Source organism: Pistacia vera, unplaced genomic scaffold (genome assembly GCF_008641045.1).
Source record: "Pistacia vera cultivar Batoury unplaced genomic scaffold, PisVer_v2 Contig104, whole genome shotgun sequence".
NCBI lineage: Eukaryota > Viridiplantae > Streptophyta > Magnoliopsida > Sapindales > Anacardiaceae > Pistacia > Pistacia vera.
The window spans coordinates 546,992-574,828 of record NW_022195071.1 but is presented as its reverse complement, the minus strand read 5'-3'; the positions used below and the strand labels follow the sequence as shown (position 1 = coordinate 574,828).

General features: G+C 33.5%; 1 pseudogene; it reads left to right on the top strand.

The window, feature by feature from the left end:
* The first annotated feature begins 22,462 nt into the window (after positions 1 to 22,462).
* LOC116124938 lies at positions 22,463 to 27,714 on the top strand (annotated as a pseudogene).
* Positions 27,715 to 27,837: the final 123 nt, after the last annotated feature.

Sequence of the window (27,837 nt, the reverse complement as noted above, 5' to 3'; positions counted from 1 at the left end):
TCAAAGTAGGCCAACAGATTTTATTTCTACTTCAAAATATATACTTATTTGCTTGGTATATTAATTTCTAGGATGTTGCATTAGCATCAGTTGAAAGACTAAATTTACAGATCATCATCATCATTATTCTGTAAAATGCAGAATAATTATTTACATACCTCCGTTGAGGCCTGGTGTAATTCCTGTCATTCTTGTTCACTTCCACAAAGGACTCAATTCACTTTAGGATTTCTGGGTGTTTTTCTCAAACTCACAATTAGGGAAACTAATCCCTACTTATATAATCATCACCCAAGACACCAAGTGGTTACTAAGGTGATTATCTCAAGTTACATCCACTTCCTAATGGAAGTGGATTGTAACTGCCCATTATTAAGTGACAGTTAATGGGCCACGTACATTCTCCCACTTGACCCATTATTTGCCACGTGATATAAAAGGGTGAATTGACTTTGATGTATGGCCATACATAGAACTTTAGTTCACTCTTAATGGGCTCATCACATCCATGATAAAAGTACGAGTCATGAATCATGGCGGTATATGCCTTATTACCTGAACACTCCCTTCCATGCATTACATGAATTGTTCGTTTTATGATGAGGGACAACCAAACTTTATAGAATAAAATTCAATAATTTATTCTTGGGTCAACTTTATTGCCTTAAATACAATAAACATCTGTCATTATCAAAAATATATGTATACACAAAATTAATAACATAAAACTTCAATTAAAATTGTCAAGTTTACATTTAAAAAGTCTTAGAAAGAATTATTAACACAATGATTTATATAAACCCATATGGCTTACATGAGACACAGACACCTTAGGTGGAAGACCTTTGGTGAAGGGATCAGCGATCATATCATTTGTGCCAATATGTTCAATCGATACATGACGATCTCGAACATCTTCTTTAACAACAAAATACTTTATTTCGATGTGACGACACCAACTTACTGAACATGTGTTGTTAGAGAAGCACACAGCTGCTGTATTATCACAAAATATTTTTATTGTTCTTTCTATTGATGAGACCACCTTTAAATATGTGATAAACTGTATCAACCACGACACCTAAGAAACTACTTCATAACATGCTACTACTTCAACTTCCATTGTGGAAGAGGCTGTCTTCGGCTGTTTTACACTACGCCAAGAAACTCCTCCTCTAGCAAGGAGAAATATGAAGCCTAAGGTAGACTTTCTTGTCTCTTGACATCCAGCATAATCTGAATCTGAATATCCAATTAACTCCAAGTCATCAACATGCTTATAGACAAGCATATGATCTTTTGTCCCTTAAAGATATCTCAATACCTTTTTGACTGCTGTCTAGTGGGCTGGACCAGGATTTTGTTGGAACCTACCCAAAACTCCCACTACATATGAAATGTCGGGTCTTATGCAGACTTGAGCATAATTTAGACTTCTTATTGCAGAAGCATAGGGAATATTTTTCATGGATTGACGCTCTAAATCAGTCTTAGAACATTGTTCAAGACTAAGTTTGTCTCCTTTAACAATAGGTGCTACACTTGATGAACAATGTTCCATATTGAAAAGGTTTGAAACGCTCCAAAACCTTTTCAATATAGCCCCTTTGAGACAATCCTAAGGTCTTTAATGACCTGTCTCGGTGAATCTCTATGCCTAAGACATAGAAAGCTTCACCCATATCCTTCATATTGAAGTTTTGAGCTAGAAATTGTTTTGCTTCATGTAGCAATCCAATATCATTGCTAGCTAAGAGAATGTCATCCACATATAGTAAAAGTATGATAAAACTATCTCATTTTATCTTGATGTAAATACACTAATCAACTCGATTTTCTATAAAGCCAAATGTCGAAATAGTTTTATCAAACTTTAAATACCATTGCCTAGAAGCTTGCTTCAGGCCATATATAGATCTCTTGAGTTTACAAACTAAATGATCTCTTTTGTCCGAAGTGAATCCTTCAGGTTGATCCAAGTATACCTCCTCTTTTAAATCGCCATTTAGAAATGCAGTTTTGATATCCATTTGATGTAACTCAAGATCATAATGAGCTACTAATGCCAAAATTATTCGCAAAGAGTCTTTTCTAGATACCGGAAAGAAGGTTTTGTGATGATTGATTCCAGCTCTCTGGTTATAACCTTCCACTATAAGTTGGGCCTTGTATCTATCAATTCTACCTTGCGAGTCCCGTTTTGATTTATAGACCCACTTACACCCCACAATGGAAGCATTTTTAAGTAGATCAACAAGATCCCAAACCTAATTTTTTGCCATAGATTCCATTTCATCTTTCATGGCATTATACCATGAAATTGAATCTTTACATTCCATTACTTTTGAAAAAGATGCCGGATCTTCATTAATACCCACATCTATTTTTTATTCTTGGAGATATACTTGGTAATCTAAAAAGATTACTGACTTTCTAGTTCTTGAGGATCTCTTTAGACCTTGTTCCAAATTTTCATTTCTTGAATTTGAACGACTGGTTCGACAACAACTTGTTCTTGATGTGGTACTATATCGTAATTTGTTTTCCACAAGTCACAGTTAAAAGAATTGATCCTTCACCTCTAGTTGTAGGAGAAATTTCAATTGCCTCTAAACCATTGAGATCAATGTTTCGAGATTGAACACTCCCATTGTTATTGTTATTTTCTAGAAACTTAGCAACTTTTGATTCCATAATTGTTAGGGAATTTCAGGGACAATAGAACTTGTAACCCTTCGACTTTTTAGAATAACCAATGAAGTATCCACTGACTGTCTTTGAGTCTAATTTTCGAAGATGTGGATTATATATTCTTATTTCAGTTGGACAACCCCACACTCGAGTGTGTCTCAAACTATGTTTCCATTATTTCCATAACTCAAAAGGATTTTTAGGAACTGCTTTAGACGGTACCCTATTCAAAATGTATACAACCGTTTTAAGAGTTTCACTCTATAGGTTTGAAGATAAATTAGAGTTACATATCATAATTCTGACCATGTTCGTTAGAGTATGATTCTTTCTTTCAGCAACGCCATTTTGATCTGGCAATCCAGGCATAATATATTATGCTTGAATATCTTGCTCTTGAAGATACCGTGCAAACGAACCAGGTGATTGACCGTATTCTATGGTTCTACCCTAATATTCTCCACCTCTATCTAATCTTACTATTTTGATCATTTTTCTCGTTTGTTTCTCTACTTCTATCTTGTATATCTTAAAAGCATTTAATGCTTCGTCTTTATGATGTAAAAGGTAGAGATACATATATCTTGAATAGTCATCAATGAAAGAGATAAAATATCTTTGACCATTTAGACAAGGTGTGAATGGTCCACAAATATCAGTATGTATGATTTCTAAGATTTCATTTGATCTTCTGGCACCCCTTTTTGTTTGTTTGGTCATTTTTCCCTTTATACAGTTGATACAAGGATTAAAATCAGTGTAATCAAGAGTCTCAAGTACCCCATCATTTTTCAACTGTTTAATTCTTTCAAGTGATAGATGTGCCAAACGTCAGTGTCATAAATTTCCAGATTTCTCATTCAAATATAATCTTTTAGTGCCAATATGACTTTCAAATGTTCAATCTAAATTTAAGACAAACAAATAATTTAATAAAGAACCATGACCTATAATTAGATCATTTTTGCAAATACGAAAATTAGAGTAACTAAAAATAACTTCATAACATTCATAAGTTAATTTAGATACATAAATTAAGTTCTTTGCAAAAGTAGGAACATAAAAAGTGTTCTTTAAATCCAACACATGTCAAGAATCAAGCACTAATCTATAAACTCCTACAGCTTCAACTTGAGAAATAGTCTTGTTTCCAACATAAATGTATTTCTCATTTTGCCTGTGAGTTCTTGTCTATATGAAACCCTGCAAAATGGTGGCAACATGAATAGCAAAACTAGAATCAATCCACCAGTTATTAGAATGAGTATCTAATAAATTAGATTCATAACATACCATAGACAGAAGATTACCTGTATCTTTCTTGTCAATCCCTTTCTTCACCAGCCACTGATTTAACTTTGAGCAATCCTTTTTCATTTGTCTTTTCTTCTTGCAAAAAAAACATTTAGGAGAAACTTTAATGCCTGATGACTTCATTGGCATCTTCCCCTTATAATTTTTAAAAGACTTGACCTTAGAGTTGCTGGTTGTGAGGTGCGAACTTTCTATACCCTCACCTTTCAGCCTTTCCTTGTCATGCCCCCTCTCGAGTATTCCCTATCCCGTCGGATGTGGGTGCTCCGAGGGACTCAGGATCCCGAGAGGATGGTAAATTTTTTGAAAACAGTTTATAAAAATCCATTCATAAAACTTTAATGACTGTAATGCAACTTAAAATATAATTATGAAAGTGCAAACATCAAAAATCAATTTACATAATAACAGTGTATCAGAGTGTTCTAATATGTATAAACATCATGTTGATGAACATGCGTCTGTGGCCAACCAAAAGAGTATAGGATGCGCCTCACGTACTCTGCACCAAAACCAATTCCTTAGGGACATTGTTCACCAATATAGGGTATTACATTATTGAACTGCAGATAAGGGAAGACAAGCGAGGCACTGTCGGAGGATTTCGATCCCTTTAGTGGGTCGAAGGTCCGAGCGAGGCAGATATCGCTACACAAGATTTGATATTGTCAGCCCAAGTGGGTCGAAGGCCTGAGCGAGGCAGATATCGCTAGACAAGATATGATTATGCCGGGTCGAGTGATGCTTGATCTCGTTAGGTCAAAGGCTTGAGCGGTGACCGATTCCGCCTAGCAGGATGGATTTAGTGGTTCAACTCGCGCGATATTAGATCTTGCCGGGTTGGACGGATTTACCCTTTAGGTACTAGTTGGGTGAGAGTTTTCACGTGTGATTGAGAGATGGTTTGGATATATATATGTATATCATTTATTTGAAATGGGAATTTATAAATGCAAATGTTATCTGTATATGAAATGTTTTTAAAAATGATATTTTTAGAGAAGCATGAGTATATTTTTGTTTACCATAAAAGTTTTCAGAAAAAAGTTTTGCAATGACAGATTCAGCATTGGTTATCAAAGATGGTTTATATTATAAAATGTGTTTATGGAAAAAAGATTCTACAAGGATGAATGTTTTATTGTATATTGAAATGTTTTATTGCATACTAACTCATTCTCCACTCATTGAGAATTTCTAGCTCACCCATCGTTTTCAAATGTTTTTCTTTCTGCCGCCCACCCACCCCCAGGTCAAAGAGGAGATCGTGTAGAGGAGTGAATCCCACTCAAGGTTGGGCCACACGACTTTATTTCATCATATGTTCTATAGTTGTGTTTCATTTCTGTTGCAAAGTTTATGTTTCATCATCATGTATTTATTTCATGTTCTGGATTGTTAAAGATATGGAAAAAAAAATCTAATACCATACATTTTATTTTGTAAAAATTTCAATTACATTTGTTTATTTGCAAATAATGTTATATTTATTTGTGAGAAACCAAAATTTTTTAAAAAAAAAGAGAGAAAAAGAAAAAGTGCTTATATATGTTTTACTTGGAAGAGTTTTATGACGTTTTAAGTTATAAACAGGTTTCCTAGTTTTCCCACATGGCACGTCTCGGTCGCCCAGGTCTCATGGGTGCGCCCGGAGCCTATGAGATAGGGAGGGTCAGGACGGGTCATGTCATTCCTCCTTTTGAACACACATGGTCAACAATTCATTTGCTGACCATTTAAACTGTTGTGTATTGTAAGTTACCTTAAAGGTATTATACTCATTAGGGAGAAAGTTAAGAATGAAAGTCACAAGAAATGATTCAGATATGTCAATTTCTAACTCCTTTAATTGTGCTGTTAAATCCTTCATACCCATGATATGAACACGCACTCCCTTTAATCCATGATGTTTCATGGAACTTAGCTTTTCCATAAGGGTGCTCGCCATTTGCTTTCTAGATTTTATGAATTGGGCATCCACTGCTGTCAAATAATCAGTGGTCTTAGTGCATCCAGGGATAGAACCTCTAATACTCTTACAAATGTTTACTTTAATGAGCATTAGACTCAAACGGTTCGAGCGTTCCCAATTCTCAAAATGGACTTTTTTAGTTGGCGTACTTAATTCTGTAATGGCATCTGGTTCGCAAACGCGAAACGCCAAATCCAAATCCAAATCCATACACCTCAAAGTCAGAAAGATTTTTTTTCTTTCCATTCAGTATAGTTATCCTCATTCAGTAAAGGGAGACGAAATTGGTTATCTAACATAACTACAAAATTGAATAATAAATATCAAGATACATTAACGTAAAGTTACTTTATACTGATATAAACTCATGCTAATAATCAGTTACAAACTAAAATAAATTACAATTTACCTGTAGGCAAAAATCATAACCATTCTAGTCTGCTAAACAGAACACTAAACATTTGACTAGGTATACTTTATAGTCCAAGTTTAGTGAATCTTGATTAATTATACTTTATAGATTACTTGTAGGTAAAATCTATAATGCATAATAATCATCATACTTAACTATAAGACTAAAATATTACACAATAAAATAATGAAAAACAAAATTTCTTGCCTGTGGGCTGAAGAAAAAATCCAACATCATACATAAAAAAATAAACAATCCATGTAGGGACATTATTTATATAAATGCACTAGTTGCAAATTATAATAATGTCATACATATATCATTGTATCAATTTATAATTTACAAATAATAAATTTAATTAATTCATGTGGCTGAAATTCAGTAAAATAATTTTGGGCCTTAAAACTGAAAAAAACCCAATTTAATTTTTCTATAGGAGAAGAAAACTTGGCTTGAAATCTGAAAAACCCATTTTCAGTGGGCTGGGCAGAAATGGAAAACTAAGCCCAAAACTGCTTCCTAAAGCTCATTTTAGTGGGCTGGCAGAAATATAAGCTAGACCCCATTTCTACTTCTTAAGCCCATTTTAGTGGGCTGGGCAGAAATGTAAAATGGGCCCAAAACATAATCCATGAACTCCTATTGTAGCAGTGGCATAACTGTAAATTTTTTAAATATATATTATGCATTTCTCAATTCAGAAAATAACATAATATATTATAATGCACCACATAAAGTATATTAATGTCAGCCAAATGACATGTATAACATTACAATAAATTCCAGAATACCAAAATAACATGTTCAATCATTTTCATAATTATTTAGACATTTTTTAAACACCCAAAAATAATTATAAAAACCCACACATTCTGGAAAATTACAAATCATATACCAATAATTGGATCCATCAACCAGCATTCCAGAAATGTAAATAACATCATTAAATCATGTTTACAAATCAAGTACTCTTGAGAGTATGAAATTCCAGAATATTTCAAAAATATATAATAAATACTTAACATGTTCATAAAATTCCAGAAAAAATACGGCAACACATAACATGCAATCTTAAGTATTATAGTGAAAACGGCGTCAAATTCCGACATTTCTATGTTAGGGGATGAAATGTACTCTCCTGGAGTGAGAGTGGGAATGAACAGTAACAAATGTTCATCCCTAGCCTTTAAAACAAGCATTTTCAGGATATTTTAATCTGTCCCAAAACTTTAAAACGTCATAACTTTGCAATCCAAACTCCGATTTTGACAAATGAATATCATTAGAAACCTCTTGAAACAAGGATTCAATGATATCAAAATCGAAAATTAATTTGCTTTATACTGAAGGTTATGCAGAATTTAAAGTTACGGGTTTTATAAATATTATTTTGATTTTCATGCAATATCCTCTAAACTATCCTTTCAAAATCTCCAGGATGTATCATAGGTCAACAACAAGCCATAGCATACTAAGAAATCATGGCAATCGATATTTAAAACATAAACTACCATTAACAACAACAAAAAAAGTTATTTTCATTCAATTCCCAAACAAAACATCTTAACAATCAATTATCACATTATTGAACATGAAACATGTGATAATTAGGCATGTAAATACTCAAAACCTGCTCTGATACCAAATGAAAGACTAAATTTACAGATCATCATCATCACTATTCTGTAAAATGCGGAATAATTATTTACATACCTCCGTTGGGGCCTGGTGTAATTATTGTCATTCTTGTTTACTTCCACAAAGGACTTAATTGACTCAATTAACTTTAGGATTTCTAGGTGTTTTTCTTAGACTCGCAATTAGAGAAACTAATCTCTAATTATATAATCATCACCCAGGACCCCAAGTGGTTACTGAGGTGGTTACCTCAAGTTACATATATTTCCTAATGGAAGTGGATTGTAACTATCCATAACTAAGTGGCAGTCAATGGGCCACTTACATTAGTATCAGTGAGAGCAATCCCATTTGCACTAGTTGTAGAGAAACTATCTCTTACTGATAACAACTATGGCTCCATCCAGCGGTTTTATGTAAAAACACTAGAGGATTTTGCGATTCTAGTGTGTTTACAGGATACAATGATAAACTCAAATTCTCCATAAAAGGTTTTCCAGCTTAAAGGCTCTGATCATGCACCATTTTTCTCAAGGCCATAGGCACTTCACAGGATATTACTAGAGATATCAAATACTCCACTCCCCTAAAGCCAGGGTTTAGAGGTCCAAGCTACGTATACCTAATTGTTGATCCAAGATTTTTGTGTCGAGTAGAGGACTTCTTCCTACCCAAATAATGACTTAATGACACTTTTCTATCAACAAACTTTTAAAGTACCACTTTATTATCCAAATTTATATTATGTTTCAGATTCGAGCATCGTTGCAACCCCATACCATCACCATTCTCTTCCTCGATCAATACTCACCAAAACCTCTTAACCCATACTCTCACCAATTCCACCAATCACCGGCAATTGAGCGATTAGGGTTTGCGCAACCACTCCTCCTAAGTCAAATTTTGATTTGTTTCAACCACCAAAATCCAATCTTTCACAAACAAGAGAGTCATCGGCTTCCCTTCTTCAAAAGCCTCAACAGTCTAGATCGGTTTGTTCTCTGTTTGTTGTCAAAATATAAATTTGGATAATAAAATAGTATTTTAAATGTCTGTGAATTAAAAGTTCGTAGGTGAAAAAGTATCATTAAACTATTATTTAGGTGGCCAAAAGTGGATAACTCTTTTTGTGTCCCGTGTCAAAGTAAATATAATACGTATTTTATTTTTTTAAATATGAAAATATATCATTAAAAGAGTTAATACTATCATCTTAAACATATAATTGAGGGAGAATAACAAAACGTGATAAATGATACTCCCTCCGTTTTCAAATAAATGACGTTTTAGCCTATTACACACTTTTTAGTTTTTAATATACTAATTTTTTTAATGTAAACAAATTTTCTCTCCCCTACTTCATGTCTTATTAGTTCCTCCCTCTCAAAGCGTGGCGGGAAAATTTAAGCAATAGAGATGAGACCCACTACCCGAGAAAGAGAGAGAGGGTTGCTTGATCAAACGATATTTAATTTGGAAAAAAGTAGTAAGTTTAAAACGTCGTTTATTTGGAACGGAGGGAGTATTTGTTTATAAATTTATGTAGCTAAAATTGATACTCTATCCGTATATAAATGTATACATTCAAACTAGAAAAAGCTTCAAAAAGACTTTGCCATGGTTTTTTATTGCCAAAAATTATTTAATTAAAATGTATACATATATGTCAATTCTAGATTTTCTTTTTACTCATTTGAAACCCTGACATGCTACCTATTTAATTAAAAACATTTTATTATTTATTAGAATGTACACAAAATACAAACACTTTTTTATACACTATATGATAGAGTCTGTCAACCTAACGGCTAAATAATTCTTCCAATGTGAGGCGAACATAATTTTTCATACTTTGAGATGTGAGTGACTTAAACTGGAGCCTCATCCCAATATGTCATTAATGTCATGGGTGTTTTTAATACTTTCAAAATAAAATAGATGAATTAAATATTAATTGATCTCAAAGGGTGGCAAAAAATACATTATATGATAGAATATGTCAAAATGGGAGGTATTGGATAATTATTCAAATGTTGGGGTGTGAGTGACTTAGGGCATCTCCAACTCAAGTCATTTTGGTGTAAAAAAACACCACAATGGCGTGAAATGCTACTCCAATGCAACGCCATTTGCTGCACCAATTTGGTGTAGATGAACAGAGCCACGCCAAGTTCATCCACACCAAATTGGCGTGGCACTGTTCATCTACACCAAATTGGCGTGGTACTGTTCATTCAGCCAAATTTTTTTTTTTTTTTTGTTATAATAATAAATTCATAATAATGATATAATTCAAAAAATGATGAAAAATTAAAAACAAAACTTTATTCAATACAAATATTAAACTACAATAACTCAAAATAAAAATTAACACTAATTTAAAAACACTAAATCGAAAAAGCTTGAATGCATAAAAATGTATTACATGATATAATGACTGCGTGTATTATTATGTACAACATGATAATCGAGGATGATTGTAATATTGATGTATCGATTGAGAATCAGATAGAAGCGCCAACACTTGAGTTGAAATTGTCGTAAATGAAAATGTCCGATTTCAAAATTTTCTTGCTTGACATAGACAAATCAAGGATAAAGAGGCTCACCAAGCTCTTCGAAATGCATTAATTGATCATTTGTGAGAAGAACATACTAATTCGGAAAATTAAATTACTATCAATATGGAATTTTACTTTTGTGTTGTTTTTTTTTTTTTTTTTTATTGGTATCATTTTATATTAGATGTGATGTTTTTCTATATTAAATGTAATATTTATTTGATTAAATAAATGTTTAATTTGATTAAATTAGTATAATTTTCAAAGTAATTATTATTTAATAAAAATATCATTCATAATATTTAATTAATATATACAAAAATAATGAGTGAAATAGATTAATTATTGATTATTACAATAAAAGAAAAAGAAAGAGAATATTCTAAGAAATATTCTTTTTGGTGTAATATTTGGTACAGTGGGTTAGAGATGCAATAGTGTTTTACACCAAAAATCACACCAATTTGGTGCAAAACTTGCACTAATTTGGTGCAATAGGTTGGAGATGGTCTTAAAGTGGAACCTCGACCTGAGGGGTAATATTGCAATATAATAAAAATTGTGGAACATAATCTAGAATAATAAAAAGACCTTATGAGACAATATAATTAGTGGTGTTCAAAAGAATCGATCGAAATCGGAACTGGCAGATACCCGGGGTTTGGTTCTGAATCCTATCCGAAATTAGCCGTTAACAGGTAGGTTTCAATTCCAAATACCAATCCTACCCCTCAATTATCTCCAATTTATTTTATTGACATAGACACCTCAAATTATATATATTATTTGTAATGATTTTGTTTGTCTTATACCATCCAAAGATTCCCGATCTATATTTCTATTCCTTGTTATTTAATTAGGTTATATGCAACATATGCTTAGGGGTGAGTACAGGTAGTGGATAGAACCAGAACCGACACTGTACGGGTAGGTTATGGTTCTATTTTATTGGAATCAACACTATGCAGTTCCGGTTCCGGTTCTTACAGGTTCTGGAATTGAAACCGGAACCTGAGAAAAGAACCTGAAGCAGATACCTAGCTTGGAACTTGCTTGGAACCTGTTTGTGTTTTGGTTTTGATTAAGAAATTTTGTGTGAATTGTGGTGAATTGATTGAATTCAAGTGTTGCCTAGAGATTAGAGGATTTATGAGTCACATTGGATACAAATGAATGAGTAATTAAAAATTGAAAACTACTAAATGTAGGTTTTCTTAATTTCTCAGGGGTGTATTTGTAAACTTTTAAGGTATTTTTGTAATTTTTAAACTAATAGGGGGTAATTGATTTTTTATAGGATACTCGGGTAAAGAATGGAATTTGCATTTCAGGTTCCGATTCTTTGAATTTAAAAACCAAAACCGATAGGTTCCAGTTCCGGTTCTTTTTTTTAAGAACCTGTACTATGCGGTTCTGATTCCAGTTCCCTTAAAAAATGAAAAGTATCTGAAACCACTCACCCCTACATATGCTCATTATCAATCATTTTTTATTTTATGTTTCAAACATTATTATGTAATTTGAATTTTGTTGAGATGTATTTTTATGTGATCATGGGGTTGTATTTGATTTAAAATATATTTAGCTGAAAATATTTTGATTTTATTGTTTTTAAAATAATATTAATATAATTGAGAGATATTTTAGTCAAATCCTAATCCCCAAGTAATTATTAAAGTCTAATAATTTTGAAAAAGGTAAGAAGATGGACGGTCAAATCGAGTCATCTAATCATATCTACAACCATCAAAACACTATCCACAAACCGCAACCACACAGAATTAGCAACTTTGGAATAAAGATTTTGTTTTAATTTTCCTAATTAAAATTGGAAAAATAATAACAATAACTAGTTAAGAAGGGAAAAAAAAAAAAAAAAGGAATGTAATATAACAACTAATAGCATTGATACACGTGAAAGGCCAGCTGAGCAGATCCATCCACCGCTACTTCCTGCTTAAAACGGAAGCTACATTTTCCACTCCACTTTTTATTCCTTCCACTAAAATTCACCTCCCCCACCAAATACCAACGTCGTATTTTCGTTAACGACTTTGTTCGGGGTTGTCTTCTTTCGAAGACCTTTGTTTGAAGTTGGAAAATTAATTAAGATAAGCTTAAATTAGCATTGTTTTAAAACCCGGACCGGAGGGCAAACCGTTTTGCTGTCCGGGTCACGGTTCAATCGGTCCAACCGGTTGGACCGTTCGGTTGGACCGGTGACATCAGCAATATTTTATTTTTAAAAAATTACATATTAACCCTTTAAATCTTAATATATTACAAAAATTCCCCTAAAAAAGTTTAAATTGGTCCCTAAAATTTTTATTTATTCCAAAAATACCCCAATAAAATTACCAATTAATCCCTAAACTTTTGATATATCTTCAAAATACCCCTATAAAATTACAAAGTAACCCTCATAATTTTAAAATATTTTAAAAACCCCCCTGAGACCTAAACCGGACCGGAGAAGCTACAGGTTCCCGGTCAACCGGTCGAACGGCCGGTCCGGTCGGTTTTTAAAACAGAGTAAATTAGTTTAAAAACTCTAGTAACAAAAAATATATTATATATATATATATTATATTATATATATAAATATATATATATATTATATATATATATAATATATATATTATATATATATATATATATAAAATATTTAAACTTTATTATCAATTATTCTCTCTGTTTTTTAATAAATGACGTTTTGAGAGTTTGAATTTTCTTCAAATTGTCGTGTTTGTCTACAAGATTATGACATCTCCTCTCTCTCTCTCTCTCTCTTCAAACACTATTTAACACACACTTTTCTATCATTATTTTTCTTCGTTGTATTTCTCACCGCACTTTCAGGGAAGGAGCGAATAAGAGATAGAATAGGAGAGAGAAAAAAATTACAGTTAAAAAATTAGTCTGAAAACTCTTGTAACAAATATATATAAACTTCGCTATCAATTATCACTAATTAATCACATAATCCAAAAACGGAAACTATTTGGTGAATGTCTAATAATAATTTATGATTTTCCTCAAATGAAAATATAATTTTATGGGTCGGGTATGTCATTGCAGCCGATAACTTTTAATAAATGTATTGAGGCTATTATCCCTAGAGGCCCCCAAAAGTATAAAAAGATTCCTCACACTTCAAAACCTGTACCAAACCTTCCCTCCAGGGCATTTGTGAACAGAAATTATTAATAGACTAGACAACTGCCCTTGAATATACACACTACTTAATTCATAGCAACAAAGTGATTGCAATCGTCACAAGAGGGAAATGACAAGATATTAAAGAAGAAAAAGGGTAAGAGGACAAAGAAACCAGCATAAAACAGAGAAGAGGGAAATATTCAGTTGTTTGAAATGGATAGTGGTAATGAATAAAAGTGTGAAAATACTATCTAAGTGCTTTACAGAGATATACAAATAATAGTTTTTTATGCGACAACAAGCTAATAGCATAATATTCTCACGCATTTAATCTATATCCACCTTTTCTTGCTCATCACAAAATTTGGAACACAATAGACCAAGGGCAAACACCACAGAGCAAAGAGAAATTTTGACAGGACTATTACCATGTTTAAGATAAAACGTGTAACTGATTACCCCTGAAATCGACTGAAGGGCGGCACAAGCGAACCCAAAAATATCCTTGAATGTACCAAAACACTTGTGACTTGGGGGTGGATGATAAAACCAATATATTTTGCCCCTTATTCTCCAAGTAACCTTTTGTTGTCGACACTTATAAACAATCTCAATCACACAAATAATTGTTGCAGCCAAAGACATCGTCATACCGATTAGCGCATAATGAGATTGGTATGGGGAGGAAAGCTGCTCAAACAGGGCTGTTAAAATCTCGCAGACGAAGTTGCTGATAACAAAGATCCATTTCAAAGTAACCTACAAAAAAAATGCTTAGTTAATTACAACTTAAACATAAATAGTTTGAAGGAATAACGACGAATTTCTTAGTTCCATTATTGCTTTCACCCTTTTATAATAGTCATTTGTTCTTTGATGCGCCTCATTAACTCCATTGTTGTTATTGTCTAGTTCAGCTATGCAGCTGTAGTACTCAGTTCCAGTGGTAGAACCAATTGATGACTCCGCGTCTTCCTCCCCCGTATTACTATTCTGCATTCCATAAGCATAGTAATGAAAATATTGCAAGGTAAGTATTTTTATTAAATATAGTTCAGAACATTACTTATAATGTCTAGAACAATTACCATGCATCAACCTGAATTAAGAAACTAGGCCCTATTTGTTTCACACTTTCAAATCATTTTTTTGTTATTCAATTTGGATTGAATAACATAATATGTGTTTGTTTAGTTATTAAGTCAATTCATTTAGAAAATTAATACAACTCAAATAGGATTCAAACACGATTTTTTGTCTAAAGATGAAAAGTGGGTAGGACTTGTTTTCTATTATCTAATTTTATTCAACTCAAAACAATTACCTTTCACTCTTTCCAATCTGAAAATTAATCCGCTCAAGACCACCACCACCTGCCAGCAACCATTGTCAGCCACCGATTGTCGGCACCAGAACAACACACGACTAGTCAGACTTGGCCGATTGTGTGCTGATCTGGCCGTTGATGATAACCAAATTCTGGTTGTAGATCTGACTATTTTCGACCAGATCCATCGTTGATCTAGTTGAAAAATGCCAGATCGGCACACGACCAGCCAGATCCAACCAGTCGTGTGTCATTCTAGAAACTACAGGTTGTTGTCCGGTGGTGGTGGCCGACAGTGGCTTAAGTGAGTGGGGGTGTTTTTGTTAATTTGTAAACTTTTATTATATGGGGTGTTTAGCTAAATTAACAAATGTAGGAGCTTAAAAATAATCTAAATATTTTCAAAAAATGTACCAAAAACTATTCAGCATTTTATCAAACTCTGATATAATTTTTAGATATTATACCAAACACATTCTCAGAATCCTATCTTATTTGATTTAATCCAACTCAACTCAACTTAAAATAGTTTTTCCGTTTTTTCAATTAAACTACCAAACAAGCCATAGGATATAATACATCATTAGGCTTGTATGCTAATCTTTTGAATTTAATTTTGAGCTTTTGCTTCGTGTCATCTCTGATGTGATTGCATTCAGTTGGAGGCAGAAGAGACATAGCGGTAGCATCAAAAGTATCCTGAAATAGGTAAACAAATTTAAAATAATGCATCATTAGGCTTGTATGCTAAAGGAATTTATATGGTAAAAGCCACTGCCAGATAATTAAGGTTTAAACAGACACAAGAAAAATAAACAGAGTTAAATCATTATCCAGGTAAATTGAAAATTACGGTAAATTAAAGTTTTCAGAAGAAAATAGGATACTAACTTCATCTTCTACAATATCGAACAGGTTGGAACGTTTTTCTTTCCTAGTCTCTCTAGTGAAATATGATCCTCGACCATAACCGGCTAATTCAATAGGCATATTTCTTGACAAAGGAAACTTCTTCAAGATTGCACGGCGATCGCCTGCAACAAAAGGGCATACAGCGTTCAAAATTGTGAAGAGAATAGTGGACCAGAACTGTCCAGAAACATCTACACATTTGACTAAAAAAAAACTATTTCATTTCCATTAAAGAGGCTTTAAGCATAGCGTTTGTAGACTCTTTAATCTCTTACTCTATTTTATAAATATTGTTAAGCACACATCGGGTATAGCTCACCGTCAAAAACCAGCTTGTAAAAGCGGAGGACGCTCAAATGCTTATCAACCCAATTACAAGGCTAAGCGATGCCTCACTCAATTGGATCGTTACGAACATAAACAAAACTCTCAAACCTTTGGGGTGGAATTTTGATCATAAAACCTCTGATAAACCAGTGAAAACAGTTAATATCCATATGCAGGCACGTAGCCACACTCACATATGTGGGTTCAATTGAACCCACTCAAATTTTGAAAAAAATAAAAAAAAAGCCTTTATATTTTATAGAATTTATTTGACCCCTCAAAATTTTGTATTAATTAACACTTTTTATCATTGCTCTCTTCTTAATTCCCTCTCATTTTCTCTCATATTTTTTTTTTTCCTTTGGTTGGATTACTTAAAAAATGCTACACCTTTGAATTACAAAGTAAGATGATGTTCATTTTTTTTTTTTTTTTTACTTAAAATTCTTTTATTTTAGTTTTGTTATTTGATAAAAGACCATGAGTTATGAATATTTGTTGAGTTTAATAAATGGGTTTGGAATTAGAAGATTAAATTCTTAGATTTTGATGTGAGTTTTGATTTAATCTTGTTTATGTTGAGGTAGAGCTGGGCAAGGGACCGGTCCCTTGCGGGCCCAGGCCTGGGCCCTTTTGGGACTGGTCCCTTAGGACTGGTCCCAAATGGGACCAGTCACTCATGGGCCTAGGACCGGTCCTAGGCCCATGAGAAAAATCAGGACCCGGACCAGGCCTTAGGCCTGGTCGGGACCGGTCCCATGGGCCCAGGACCGGTGCTAGGACCAGTCCCATGGGCCTTGGATAATTTCATTTCCCCCCCTCAATTTTTTTATATTTTGGGGGTAAAATGAAATTTTATAGGGGGTTTTTAGTATTTTTTAGGGGTAAAATATATAAATTTTATAAATTTTTTAGACCTGGAAGATTTTTTTTTTAATAAATTTTGTAAAATTTCATTTTAACCCTCGTAATTTATATCTATTTAATTAACAGGGGGTTTTATGTAATTTGACAAGGGACTACATTAAAAATATACAAAAAATTTTGGGCCCAGGCCTGGGACCGGTCCTAGGCCCGGGCCTTGGAGGAGGGCCCAGTGGAGGGCCCGGGCCCTCCTCCTAAGGCCTGGTCCCGTTTTGGGACCAGGCCTCCTAGGACCGGTCCTCCCAAGGACCGGTCCTAGGACCGGTTTTTGGAGCTGGGCTTTTGGGCCCGGTCCCAAATGCCCAGCTCTATGTTGAGGTATGGGTTAATGAATTGTTGTTTTAAGTTGGGTTTGATAAATTTTGATTAATTATTGAGTTAATTTTGATTTGTTTAAAGAATTGATAAAACCTTAAGTGGTAAGGATTTGGTTTAATTTTGATATATTAATTAATTGTTTGATATTTATAGTTGAATTTGATGAATTTTCATGAGTTTATGAGTTAAATTTTATTGGGCTAGTAGAAATTGTTAGAAAAATCTAAGTTATAAGATTTTGGACTCTGGTTTATAGTTGATAATTTTGACTTCAGTGATTAAAAATCTTGATTGCGTCCTTGACTCCTTGTCCATATGCAGTTCTTTCTTACTCTATCATTTACAAATTACATGTAAAGAACAGAACATTGACCTTATTTGTTTATAATCTAAATATTTCAATTTATTTTAATTTTGGACATGGTTATTGGATTGGGTAATTTATGAAACATATAACTACTAAGAGTGAAACTGTTAATTTACAAAACTTATGGCCTTTTTTAAAATTTCGGGGACCCATCCTGGGCCAATGCTCGCTCCGCTACTTCTAGCGCCCCTCTAATCTCAAATAGTACAAAATATGGTGTGACATGGAATTTACAAGGATAATGCCCACATTCCCGTTCTTAAGGAAGTGGGTTGCAACTTGCCCTTTTTATGGGTGTTGGGCTATCAGGCCTGCTCATTGAGTTGGGTTGAGGCCTTATACTTTTGGGCTTTGCCATTATTCCTAGTTGGTTGGATCTGGGCCCTTTTTATTTTCAGTCCAACAATGGTAATTATCAAACGAATACTACAAAAGTATAATCGTTTTATAGGGCAATCAAAAAACATCCCTACTTATCATCATAATTTCTATAATTGTTTTAGAAAATAAAATTTTCATATTTTTTTTTTACAAATTCTTAAACAGTTAAAAATAATAACTTGTAAACACACACAAATTTTTGTTTCTAAGCGTTTTCCTTTTCAATCAAGTAAATTAATTTAATTTTTTTTTTTTGAGGGGGGGGGGGCGGGGGGGGGGGGGGGGGGGGGGTTCAGGCCAGCTAATATCCGAGACTCTAAAGTTACGAGATATATCCTCTAATGACCATCAGTGAATACTTTTATTAGTAATCGAGGTGACTCAAACTTCAGAATTTTTGAATAATACACTCAAGAATCATTGTCCCACCACTCAGACATCCAAAGGTAGTCAACTAATTTAAATTCACTTCTCACACATAAAGTATCTTATTGTTAAAATTCATGAATTCTTTAATAATAGGAGAGATGAGATATTTTGAAATACAAAGCCTATTAATTTTATGGCAAACTTGGGACATAAAAGAAGTTTACAAAGAACAAGATATTATTCTTTCTTCATTGACCCACAAGGACAAGCTAAGTTAATTTATTTAATATTTCATAAGTTAATTAAACTAAACAATACAAATAAATAATATTTTTAAAGAGTTTTTAACATTAAAATACTCTTTTAATTACCTTAAAAATAACTTCAACTAAACATACACATTACATTAAAAACAAAATAAACTTACGAACCTTCTCTCGGTCGGCGGCCACATTCAAGATCTTCGGAGAGATACCCGTCTCCATAATCCGACTTCTCGGGCGATAAACGTAGATTGTGGTGGCTGAGATGACCCGTGCTGAGACTCCTCCGGAGCAAACCAACCCGAATCCCTGAGAGCTTAAAGTCGTTGTTAGGGCAAGTCTGCGAACTGTGACCATCCTGGCCGCAATTCCAGCACCCTCGGGACATAGGGTGGGACTGGATTTTGGTTTGGATTTCGAAATAAAAAGAACCAAGCATGTTTTAAGCTAGCGTCTGCATATATATATGATCCGTGTTTTTCTTGCCAAAGTTTCCTGGAAGTATGTATTTATATTTTATATAGAATTAGATCATCTCCTATGTAAGTTTCTTGGAAGAATGTACTTATATTTCTTTTTCTTTTCTTGATACAGTAGTTTCCTGCAATTTCTTGGACGGGACTTGGCTTAAGATATACGCTGATGAACCCCCCTTGTTACGCACACCCTGTTTATATTTTAAAATCTATTTTTAAACCCCAGTTAATACCAAAATTACCCTTTAGACTTAAATATGTTTTTCTTTACCTCTATTTTCTTAATTTTTTGAAATTTAGAATTAGATCATCTCCTATTTTATTTCATCTATGTTTGTGAAGAATCATTGACAATTATAAAATGGTAAATATTTAAGATGCATTTGGTTTATTATTTTGTAAATAATATTGGATAGTTGAATAGGGTTATAATTACGAAAATAAGATTTGAAGAATATATTTTTGGTAGAATATTTTGACATTGATATTTGTGTTGAATATTTGATTGATATATTAATATAATATTTTGGTGCATTTTTTTTAAAATAATGTATTATTATATATATAACTTATCAATTTACATTTTAATAATATTAAACATTTTATTGGTAATATTGTCACCAATAAATATTTAAAAACAAAAACTCATATTAATTTCAAGTACTAATCAAACTGTTTAAAAACATCACATTAATACATATATGACAAAAATACTAATTATTAACCCTTACAATCATTCTTACACGTATACTTCATTAACAACTATGACATGGTCCACTGTGCTGTCCACAGTGCATTCGTTACGTTATCTCGTACAGTCGTTATGCTGTCTATAATACGATGTTGCGGTTGACTCGGTCCTTCTCCATTTCGGCCATATTCTGCCCCGTTTTGACGATCACAATATACTTGCTCATTACCCGTATTATTATTCATTTGTTCGAAGATACGGTCGTCCATATTGTACATTCTGATAAAATTATGAAGTACACAACATGTTATAACAATCTTCCCTTGTTTGTCCAACGGGTAATTGTTCATTCCATTCAGAATATGGAACCGTCTTTTCAAAACACCAAAGGTTCTCTCGACAACATTGTGGAGTGAAGCATGTCTGTAGTTAAACAACTCTTATGACCCCCTTTGGTTACGACAGTGATCAGAAATATGGTAAGCCACTCGCCTATGAGGGGCGAGGAACCCATCTCTATTTGGATAACCCGCATCAACCAAATAGTATTTTCCTGCAATAATATCAAAAATTTCATTTGAATTACAGGGCCTCAACAGTGGAGCAAATACGTTATAATATGTCAAGAAAATACTTATACCTGGTGGAGGATGTGGGAATCCAGAATTAGGATCATCAAGAATTAAATTTAAAACTCTTGAATCGTGCGCAGATCCTTCCTGTCCAGTAACAACATAAGTGAACATCATCTTAAAGTCGCATACAGCCATTACATTTTGTGACAACGTTCCTTTGCGATTCCAGTACCTATCGGCAAATTCATGTGGAACCAAAGCGTATACATGTGTGCCATCCATGGCTCTAATACAGTCCTATCATGAAAATTGAATTTTACTCATATTAACCGACTATCAAAATTTATAACACAATGAACTTAACTATCCACTAATAAAAAACATAATGAACCAGTACCTTAAAAAAATGGTAATATTTTCTGTTGGCTGATATTTCTCATGGAACATCATTGAAGTCAGGTGGTCTGATAAACTCTGTCTTCAACTCACATATACGTCGCAAACTGTGCCAACATGTCTAAAGATCGTCTCACCCGAATGTTAGAAATCCTCCATCATCGTTCTGATTGTCTTGTTTTTTCCAACGATTGTTAAAAATATCATAACTTGTCGCAAACTGGGCCCTTTTTATTTTCAGTCCAACAATGGTAATTATCAAACGAATACTACAAAAGTATAATCGTGTCATAGGGCAATCAAAAAACATCCCTACTTATCATCATAATTTCTATAATTGTTTTAGAAAATAAAATTTTCTATAATCGTGTCACGGAAGTATGATTTATAATTCTTTTTCTTTTCTTGATACAGTAGTTTCCTGGAATTTCTTGGACGAGACTTGGCCGTAAGATATACGGTGATGAACCCCCATTGTTAAGCACACCCTATTTATATTTTAAAATCTCTTCTTAAACCCCAATTAATACCAAAATTACCCTTTAGACTTAAATATGTTTTTTCTTTACCTCTATTTTCTTAATTTTTTGAAATTTAGAATTAGATCATCTCCTATTTTATTTCATCTATGATTGTGAAGAATCATTGACAATTATAAAATGGTAAATATTTATATATTCAATTTTTTTTTTTCTTTTATGTTTCGTAAACTCAAGATTTTAATTACTGAATATATATTTTATATTTTTTATACTCTTCCATCAACCAACAATTACTGTTAAGTACAAAATTGGTATGAAAAATCATATTTGGATTTAACGAAAAGTTTAAATTCAATGGAGGGGTGAAAAGTAACCGTTGATTTTTTTTAAGCAATTTAAAGGGATGAACTATGAGTTTTAAATGTTATAAAAAAAAAATAAAAAAATGAAAGGTATTTGTTTGAACCTCACGTGCTCTTCAATTTTTGACCCTTTGGATCTATAATTATGAATTTATTAAATCCAATAAATTCATGTTCACGGTGCTAATGGATCATTGTAGATGGTAAAATTTGCAGTTAATTCGAAAAGGATAGATTTTGTAAGAAGTGAGTCACTAACAATCTGATAAACCTACACAAAGAGGGAAATGGAACATGAAGGCTTGGGTGACACCAATGTGGTGTCTGTCGTAGGCACTCCGACGCTCAAATTAGCAAGATTAAAGGTATTTAGTGAAGGCTGAGAGCGGGAAGGGTTTACCATAACAATGCGGCTAAGGCTAGACTAACATAAAGTGGCTGAAGCACAGCTTTGCGGTGGCTAAAGGTGGTAAAGTTAGTCGGAACTAAACTTTACGAAGGGGAAAACCGTTATTCTTGGGAGCAAGAATTTAGGAACTAAAGCTATGGGTGATTTCAGAATGAATAATGAGAGGCTTTTGCCCATGTTTATATAGTGAACCAAGGAGGTTAGAGTCCTAGTAGGACCCTAAGTCTTATTTGGTAGTTAGAAAGGAAGCCTTGAGAATTTCCTTTATTAGATTAGGGTTACCACTTCAAATAAGATTTTGGATCTTGATTGACGTGAAAGTAAATGAGATTCTAATTCCTATTTTGGGAGAGCTAGTGGGCTGGAACCCGATTTAGCTTAACTTGTAGGATAGTCCAACTCATAGAGTAATCAATTCACAAGGTGGATTTAAGCGTAAACCCAATCGAAATTCGGCTAAGGCGCTAGGTCATAATATGTTTATACTACAACCACCCACATACGGCATATATACATTAATGTCATTTGATTGATTTCTCTTTGTAATACTTCAACTTGTGTGAACTTTCTCATGCAGATTAAATGGGAAACGCAACAAGCTATGTAACTCTGATGAAGAAGATGATGAGGTTCCTACGAAAGCCTCCAAGAAGTATGCATTCTGCCCTTTGCATTTCTTAACTTCTTTCAATACAAGACCTACTTTGCCATCTTCTGTTCCAACGACAACAAGAGAAGAGGGAAGCCTAAAGTTGTCGATCAAGATTGTTCGATAGCTGAACAAGCTCTTGCCGCAGCTCTTTTGTTTGGTGGTCACCACATAAATGGTCGTTCTATCTCAATCAGCAAATTACATTCCAATATATATGTGCATTCTGGTTCAAATAAGCAATGTTTTAAAAGGAGTTCCAGTTCCAGTCAACTGTCCAATAACGATCCTTTTCTAACTCCTAAACAGCTTTTTAGCCAGGTTTGATTTCACTGGGACATAATTTTTTCTTGAAGTTGTTACTAGTTTCTCATTGTAAGACATAATTAATATAGCAGAAAACTTGAATCACAATTGACATGCCTTTGTATTTTCCAAAAAGGTAAGGGGAATGATAAGTCAAAGAAAGAGTCCCCTTCCACAGTTGCTCTGATATATATATTTGCCTCTTTGAGACTTGACCAGTTACTTATTTTCATTAGGAACTGAAGATGGAGTCATTGGAAACCAACCATTTCATCCTTGTTCATGAAGGTGGCTTTGGTGCCTAGTGTTGGTACAAGACAATGACACTTTTAGAAGAAACTGGATTTAAAGTGGATGTGATTGACTTAGCAGGTTCTGGAGCAAACTCATGTGATATAAACACCATTACAAGTATAGAACAATACGTCAAACCTCTTATTGAGTTCTGCAACAAGCTAGGAAACAAAGAAAAGGTTCGTTCTATCTTTCTATGTTGTAAAGATAAAAACTTTAACTTATGTTTAACAACAACATACACCATCTAGCTATTCCTAGAGTCTGTTTTTAGCCACATAATCTATAATACTAATTAATGACTGAAATGCGGGTGATTTTGGTGGGACATGATTTTAGAGGTGCTTGTATCTCATTTGTGATGGAGTTGTTTCCAGCTAAAATTGCAAAAGCTATTTTCATTTCTGCAGCCATGTTGAGTAATGGTCAGAGTGCTCTTGATATGTTCTCCTAAAAGGTTACCCATCTAATCTATTACTCTTCAAATCAACGGAATAAGAGGACTCCAAATTTTACTTGTTAAATTAGCATCTTTTATTCCACTTCCAATTTAAAGAAATGGATCTTATTTCTGGACTGTCAGACAGTGTAATATACTGTATAGCTAGTAATTCTTTGAGAAAATATATGATAAAATCCAGTAAATAACTTTTATAAACATCTATACATAATGTAAGACCCAAAAATTCTGATTTTAATTCATATAAATATATACACAAAATACTGATATACTTTAGTAAGCACAAAGTAATCTTGAACAGTACTGCCAAACTCCTCCACTTCCTGACGTCCCACCCAGTCGTAAATCATCTAGTATCTGCAAAATAGTAAAATAATGAAGTGAGCACTAATTGCTCAGTAAGTAAACCAAACTGCACTACTGTTCTTCCTCCATTACTCATGTTTTGATTTTTCTTTTCTCACTTTATTCTTTGATAATATTCTGCATTCTTTTCTGATACTCTGATTTGCTACTTATGAACGTGCAAAGAAAATGAATAAAATTGTACATCGTCGAGCACATAAGAAATACTGAATCACGTAAGTAACATAATACATATGCAGAATAATAAACTTTCCAAAGAAAAGAACTTTCTTTTCTTTTATGTTTTCTGTCTCTTATGCTGTATCTCTTTCTTTTCTTTCTTCTATTCTGGTTTGCCGATCGGACTAAGTTGATGCATGGATTTGAAACCCTGGCCATGTGAGTGGGTACAATCCTCATCTACATGCACTGCTGACGGACTGTACAAGTATTGTATCTCTCTGTTGTGGCCGCTCGGTCATGGCAGCATGCATGTAGGTATGCTTTACTGGGTACAATCCTCATCCATATACACTACTGACGGACTATACAAATACTGTATCTCTCTGCTAATGTCGCTCGCTCATGGCGGCGTGTATGTGGGCATCTCTGTCACTCACGAGTTCCTCATCGCAAAAACCTTATAACATAGCATGCTATAGAAAGAGAATAGAAAGAGATACTATGCATATTTCAACATGAATTTCCAAGCTATGGAAATTCTACACTTGCATTCTTTAGTAAATGAGAAAATATACATACTTGCATGTTAGCTTAAAAGAAAATTATTAGTCATTTTCTTTTCTTTCTTTCTCATTCTTTGCTAACATATTCTTTCATATTCTCATTTACTAAATCAAGGTTGTACATATATATCATGTGCACAATTTATGCATGATCAAGCCCATTCTTTAATATGCTTTCCAAATTCACATATACAAACTTGCAAATTCATTATGGCATAATGTTATGTCATGACTTATTCTACCATTCTTTACTATCATAATTGCCATATCAAAATAACACTTTAACTTGCAACTTCTTCTCTAATACTTTCATGTGCTATTCAAAAAGTAGTAAAGGTTCAAGTAGCTAGAACCAAGCACTAAGGGTCATTTCTCTCATGGAACAACATGACCAAGTGATATATTAAATTTTGGCATAACAACATGCACTCTTGAATATTAACATTTACACTTGGTTAAGCCCAAACATAATCTTCCTACTTCAATTCTTGCCTTTCTCTAACCCTTTCTTCATTAGTGTTTAGCCAACTCATGCATGCATTTTCTCTTTGGACTTTCATCAAACACTTCATATGCACATGCAACTACCATGTTGGCTACACTTCCACAACTCTCTAATCCCACCAAATTGTGAGCGAAAAACTCACTAACTTTAGTATCAAACCTGGCCAAGTTCAACAATCTCTACACTTCCAAAATTTCATCACTAATTCTTCCATAATTCCACCAATTCAACACATAACCATACACTACTTCTCATGGCTGGAAATTATGCATCATTAAACATAAAAAAACAGCCAATAATTCTCTCATACCATCATATACAAACATGCAAAAATTCATTCAATACAAGTCTTGCTCAAATCAATGCTAAAATTAGGGTTTACTTACCTTGAATAAGTGAGATCACTTCCTTTTGCTAAAAACTCTCTTCCTCTTGGACCTAGATCATGTAAAAACCATAAGAATTTAAAACTTTAAAGTTTAATCACACTCAGTTTGCTAGAATCTTATCTTAGGATGCTTTAGGATTGAAAATCTCCAAAAATCCAAGCCAAATCCTATGATTTCCCTTTGAAATTTAATGAAGAAAATTGAGAGAAAATGGGGTAAAGGTGGCGTGAACAAGGGCTGAAGGTATGTTAGGGTTTCTTCAAGTTATATCAAATAATATAATCATGTATTCTCATTTTGCCCTTGCACTTTCTATGAAATTTCATCTATATCCTCAAGTCAATTATCAAAATACCCTCACCTTTATTATCTTCTTCACATTATTTTGCTTCCTTTCACTTCCCACTTTTTCATCTAATTATGAGTGAAAAGACCATTTTACCCCTAATGAAGTTTTAAGGAATTTCCTTCACATTTGTCTAAGGTAACTTCAAAGAAATCCAACTAAGGGTATTAGGGCATAAATAAAATTACGTACCTTGATGTGGGTGTTACAGACAGGTTCAAATATTTTGATGCAACAAGCTAAACTATTTGTGTGTGCCAATGGGAAGGATAAACCTCCAACTTCTATTGATCTTGACAAAACATTGTTGAGAGACTACTTGTTCAATCAAAGTTCAGCTAAGGTATGTTTCTAGTAGTTCAAAGTAGGCCAACGTTTGGTTCAGTATTCTATTAATTGTTTTGGTCATATTTTTAAAATACGCGTTTGACACATTATTCAGGGAATCAAATTTTAAAAATTTGATTCCTGACTAATCTGATTTAGGCGGCGTTGCAGTTTACTTTTTTTTTTCCTTCTTTCTTATTTTCTCTCCTTCAATTTATCTACGGCTTCCATCTTCTTCTTCAAAGATCAGAACCAGCGACCGCCACCTTCTTCTACATTTCTTCTTCAAAAATTACAACAGAAACCGCCACCTCTTCCACGTTACAACCACCATAACACCCTCTTCCACTTGCATTCAAAAACACCACCCAAAAACACGTTATTCTGTCGCTTAAGACTCAAGAAACACCACCATCTTTCGGTTTTCTCCGACAAACCAAGGCTAGCAGGTATGGCCACGATCACCCTCTCTCCCCCCACAAAAATTGTATCAATAAATCCTTTATAAAAAAAATATACTAAATAATTTTTCTACAATTTATTCAACTCTAATATACTATCCTAAATACTTTACCAAACATCAAATCATATTCTCGTAATAATAACCCAACTAAATACTCTACAAAACACATTTTTTTCAAATCTTATTCTCGAAATAATAACCCAACTCAACTTTACAATAATATTTCAAAAATACTACTCAAAATAACTAAACAAACGCACTTGGTATGTTAATTTCCAGGATGTTGCATTAGCATCAATATCAGTGAGAGTAATCCCATTTGCACTAGTTGTAGAGAACCTGTCTCTTACTGATAACAACTATGGCTTCATCTAGCGGTTTTATGTAAAAACACTGGAGGATTTTGCGATTCCAGTGTGTTTGTAGGATACAATGATAAACTCAAATCCTCCAGAAAATGTTTTCCAGCTTAAAGGCTCTGATCGTGCACCATTTTTCTCAAGGCCATAGGCACTTCACAGGATATTACTAGAGATATCAAATATTCCACTCCCCTGAAGCCAGGGTTTAGAGGTCCAAGCTACATATACCTAATTGTTGATCCAGGATTGCTAACTACAATCGCGGGCAGTCTTAATGTGTCACGTATATATACAGACACACACACACACACACACACAC